Here is a 6,023-nt window from a genome sequence, read left to right as displayed (position 1 = left end):
GGTGCATTAACCCCTTAACAACCACGGACGTAAATGTACGTCCTGGTGTTTGCGGTACTTCACGCACAAGGACGTACATTTACGTCCTGTGTATGACGGCAAGCATCGTAACAGTGCTCGCGTCTTTCACGCCAGTAATGGCTGCCATACGCGATCACACGAATGTCTGCCATTCAGATGCTGTGATCAATACAGATTGCGGCAGTGCGGTACTTTTAAATGGATGCAGCACTGCAGGTAATCCGATCATCCAGCATGGCGGCTGGAGGTCCCCCTCACCTAGCTCCGGCCATTTCCCGGGGTCTTCTGCTCTGGTCTGAGATCGAGCAGACCAGAGCAGAAGATCACCGATGATACTGATCAGTGCTGTGCCCTATGCATAGCACAGTACAGTAACCCCCCGACCTACGATGGCCCCGACATATGATAAAATCGGCATACGATGGCCTCTCAGAGGCCATCGCATGTTGATGTCAGCATCGACATACGATGCTTTTATATGTCGGGGCCATCGCATTAAGTGCTATCCGACAGCGCAAAATGCTTAAGCTGCTGTCGGATAGCAGTGTAATGTGCCCCAGCAGGTTCACTTACCTATTCCCGATGCTCCGGGTCCACTTCGCGATCCTCCGGTGTCTTGCGCATCTTCTCCAGGGTCCGGGCCTTGCTTTCCGGCGTCGTTATTACTTCACTACGCACGCCGCGCCGGCGCAGCAGCGTAATAACGTCACTGGAAAGCGAGGCCCGGACCCTGCAGAAGATGCGGAAGAAGCCAGAGGATCGCGAAGAAGACACCGGAGCAGCGGGACAGCATCAGGAGCCCCTGGAACAGCAGCGGGAGCGGTGAGGACCTGGTCCGGAGCGACGGGGACAGGTGAGTACAGCTTCCTATACTTTACTTTGCACGGATCCCTCAACATACGATGGATTCGACAAACGATGGGTCGTTTGGAACGTATTACCATCGTATGTTGAGGGACCACTGTATTACATCTGTACTTTATCAATACCACATTTGCATGTATAAAACTTGATGATTTTATATTTTTTTTGTGGAAAAAAAAAGCTGCATTCTTACATTTACGCAGTTCACCGAACAGGATCATTAACATTATATTTTGATAGTTTGGACATTTAGGCATGCGGCGATACCAAATGTTATTTTTTGGAAATAAATGGATGTTTTACTTTTTTATTTGGGGGAGGGGATTTTTATCATTTTTTTTTTTTTTCTTTTATTTTACACTTTATGTCCCCATAGGGGACTATTTATAATGATCATTTGATTGCGAATACTGTACAGTGCTTGATCTCAGACCAGAGCAGAAGACCTCAGACAGCTGGAGACAGGAGGACCTCCGGCCGCCATGCTGGATGATCGGATCCCCGTGGCAGCGCTGCGGGCGATCCGATCATACATTCAAAGTACCGCACTGCTGTGATCTGTATTGATCACAGTATCTGAGGGGGTTAATGGAGGACATCTGCGTGATCGCGGATGTCCGCCATTACCGGCGGGTCCCTGGCTGCTGATAGCGGTGCTCGCGATCATGCCCGCGCGTAAATGTACGTCATCGTGCGTTAAGTACTGCGTCACCATGACATACGTTTACGTCCATTGTCATTAAGGGGTTAAGATTTTTAAACAGAAGTAATTTACAAATCTTACTGGCATCAGTGGTTGAAAATGTTTTTTTTTTAATTTATTTTTTTCAGTATCCCTTGAAAGCAGGGTCTGCCAGACATGCATATCCAGAGTTATCCAATGCATACTTATAACTGATGCTAGATAACAGTAAGCTTATATATAAAGAGCTTTGTTTTGTTTATGGCATCTATCTTACTGGAATAGCAGAAAACTATTCTAGGCCCCACTCCATACATCCCAAGCATAAGCCAAAATTCGTTTTGTCCTCTGTCTGGTATATGGGGGTCTAAAGATGTGTTTAGTGGCTGTACTGTAATCTCTCCTGGTGTTAACAGACTTGGGTGTACTCTGTCTACCATAGTGTGAACCCAGCCCCAGCATCACTGTTGGTATGATTCTTGTTTACTATTGGAGGAGGGCATTACACATAGAAATGGAGGTGGCATTGTGCAGCGTCAAGGATATCAGGTAAAGTGGGTTAGGGATCCTTCAAACGTATGCTATCTAGTGTCTTGGCAAAACCCTAGATAAGGATTGTGCAGGTTTTTATAGTTTATCCTCTGGATATATTCTCACTATTAAGGTCGATTCACACGGTTGAATTTTGGCTTGAGGAATTCCACCTCAAATTTAAAGCCCATAAACGTCTATGGGATTCCACACTCCCATTGACACTTCTGAATTACCGCACGCTAGCTCTAGTCTGTATAAATTTAGTTCCAAAATGCTCCAGTTTCCTGGGAAAGTCTGGAGCAAGAGTCTTTGGTCTCCATTGTTCCTGACTTTGCGTTTAGGTTTGGTCCTTGTCTGTTCCATCATAACTGCACACAGCAAGGTCCATAGAGACATGGGGGAGATTTATCATAACCTGTCCAGAGGAAAAGTAGCTGAGTTGCCCATAGCAACCAATCAGATCGCTTCTTTCTCTTTTTTGACAAAGGGCTCTTAAAAATGAAAGAAGGGATCTGATTGGTTGTTATGGGCAACTTTTCCTCTGGACAGGTTTGGCTAAATCTCCACCATTGTTGGGGGAGTTTGGTGTGGAAGAACTTGACTGCCCCCAAAAATCCCTACCTCATCCAACACTATCGGGATGAACCAGAAATGAGATCGTCAGGCCCTCTCCTACAACATCAGTGTCTCACCTCACCATTTCTCTGGATGTATGGCCAAAAATTCCCACATACCTCTTTAAAATCTTATCGAAAGTATTCCCAGAAGAGTGAAGCCGCTATAACTGCAAAGGGTGGACTCACTTCCCAAAATCTTTAGTAGGTGTAATGTGTGGGTGCCACAATAATTTTGTCCATAAATACTAGGTCTGCATGGACTGTGCAAGATCTGATCTGAAATCTGAACCATCAAATCTGCGCAGGATACTGTACACCGGATTTGGTATCCATTTAACCCCTTAAGGTCTCAGCCCATTTTGGCCTTAAAGGGGTACTCTGCCCCTAGACATCTTATCCCCTATCCAAAGGATAGGGAATAAGATGTCAGATCACCGGGGTCCTGCTGCTGGGGCACTGCGCTCTCATTACTGCACAGAGCGAGTTTGCTCCGTGCGTAATAACGGGCGATACAGGGGATGGAGCAGCATAACGGCATGGCTCCGCCCCTCGTGACATCACGGACCGCCCCCTTAATGCAAGTCTATGGCAGGGGGCCTGATGACCGCCACACACCCTCCCATAGACTTGTATTGAGGGGCGGGCCATGATGTAACGCCGTGACTTAACAATGCTCCGTCCCCTGTATTGCCCATCATTACGCGCAGAGCGAACTCGCTCTGTGCAGTAATGAGAGCGCGGTGCCGCAGCGGCGATCACGGGGGTTCCCCGCTGCGGGACCCTGGCGATCTGACATCTTAAATATTAAAGAGTTAGGATTTTTATTTTTTTTTTAGGAGAGGAGGGAAAAAAACCAACTTAGCAAATTTTATTTTTGAGTCCTTAAAGGGGTACTCCGCCCCTATACATCTTATCCCCTATCTGAAGGATAGGGGATAAGATGTCTAGAGGCGGAGTACCTGGTCAGAAAACACTGGTCTATTTCATTGAAAGGAGCACAAGTGTGTTTCAATGGGTGGGGGTGGCTGGTGTGGGAGGGAGAAAAGTGGCCTCACACTTACAAAGAAGGAATCATGAAACTTGTAATTTTGAGGGGACAAATTCCAACAGGAAATAAATAGCCAGTTCACAAAAAGATAGCCACAGCGTTATGGCACAACACGGCCATTTAGCCCCAAGACAAGCACAGATCCTTCCAAGGATGTCCATTACTGTCTGGCAGGTAAGTACTGAAATCACCTTATGGTGGAGAACTCCTTTAAAGGGGAGGTACTTTGGAGATATTTTTTTTTCTTTTATCCCCATATGCCGGGTTGCTGCAATTTATAAAAATAAACGGACGGACTTCCTACTGCTCTACCCCAGTGCTGCCGATATCCCTTCCTCCAGCCCTGGTTGTCTTCCTGGCGCCCGGGCCCTATACGTTACATTTGGGCTCAGCTATTCGCTGGCCCCAGGGATGTCCAGCCCCGTCCAGTGATGGGTTGATCAGCAGTGTGACCTATTGGGCTTGGGCACCAGTAAGAAAACCGTGGCTGGGGCTCAATACATGACACTACCCTTTGGGCAATCACTGTCCATGATGGCACATCGCTGAGCAGCCGGTGTACCCATTCTCTGGTATGGGCTCCTTCCTTGGCATAACGAGCTATACATAAAAGTGACCGGAGTACTCCTTTTATTTAAAATCAACAAAATACATATCCGTCAAAAAAGAAACCAGTTATGCAGTATCTATTAACCCCTTCCATCCCTCCATTTTACATCTGGGGCAGTTCGAATCCTTCTTTTGCCCCATTCTGAACAGTCCTTTGGCGTAGAACAAACCCTACGAATAAACTTTATCTGAGATATTCTATGGTTTGCCATAATGGAAGATATTTCAATATTACCAAAAATTTCCACCCATTCCTCCTGCTTAATTTCCTGTTCCCAATTTAACCTACTCCTAAATATCCCCAGTGTAGAATTAACCAAAAATGAATACATTTTACCAACTACTTTTCCTTGCCCCATCTGCGCCCCAAGCATAAGAGGATTGGAAGTATCGCCATTCTTCAGTAATATCTTATCTGCTGCTGCCAGATGTTTATTTTCCCCTGTATTTTTATATATTTTTTTTTTTTCAAAGCAGGAACTGTATTAAAGAGTTATTCCAGGAAAAAAATTATTTTTTTTTATTTATCAACTGGCTCCAGAAAGTTAAACAGATTTGTAAATTAATAGAAAAAAAATAAGTGGAAGTGCAGCTCACAAAAAATTAGTCGAGGTATGAATGGATAGTACTTACACCGCAAAGTACAATGGGGGGGGGAGATTTCTCAAAACCTGTGCAGAGGAAGAGTGGTGCAGTTGCCCATAGCAACCAAGCAGATTGCTTCTTTCATTTTCATCATCTGATTGGTTGCTATGGGCAACTGCACCACTCTTCCTCTGCACAGGTTTTGAGAAATCTCCCCCATTGTGATTAAATAAAGTAAATATATAGGGGCCCCATTCACCTCTAGACTAATACCAGAAAAACTGATACATGACGATAATATATATATAATAGAATAAAGATTAGAACTGTGCTTCAGATTTATGATGAAAACTAATTGTTTTTATTCATAGATATTAATATAAAATTCCGCTAATATAGTATCTTGGACATGACAATAATAGCTAAATATGTAACTATAACTCCTTACACAGGGCCCTTGTGTGGAGAAAAAAGTAGCAATGATTTAAAAAAAATATATATAAATATTTATGGACATTTATCAAAGGGTTTAGTAGGGTTTTCTTTACTATAATTGTCGCAAAATTGTCCCAACTGCGACTACGCGATTTTTCGTGCGACATTTTGACTGGAAAGCGAGAAAAGCAAGTTTTCCAAAAATTAACTACGTAGTAATAATTTTAAAATGGACTTCGGGTAGTCGGGTATTTATTAACGGCGACAGTCGCAACTGCGCAAAAAAAGGTTAAAAATTGACCAAATTTACTCCAGCTCAAACATGGAGCAGAAAAAGCTACTACCAAAGTAAAAAAGGAAAAAATTGCTTACGTGAAAGAAAATTATCAACAGGCTGAAACCAGTTGATAGATAAGTCGCACATAAGCAAAAAAAAAGTAAGGAAAAAATTACTAAAAAAAAGATACATAAGCAAAGATTGATAAATGTCCCTCATTGTGATACCGCAGAAGAGTCTTAAATCCAGTAATCCAGCATAATGGTGATGCGGTTAAGCAGGTTAAACATGTATCCAAGTCCGCATTTAGATACATTTGTGCAGCATATATTTACCGTCTTATAGCAATAG

Source organism: Hyla sarda, chromosome 8 (genome assembly GCF_029499605.1).
Source record: "Hyla sarda isolate aHylSar1 chromosome 8, aHylSar1.hap1, whole genome shotgun sequence".
NCBI classification, from domain to species: Eukaryota; Metazoa; Chordata; class Amphibia; order Anura; family Hylidae; genus Hyla; species Hyla sarda.
This window is presented reverse-complemented; position numbering follows the sequence as displayed.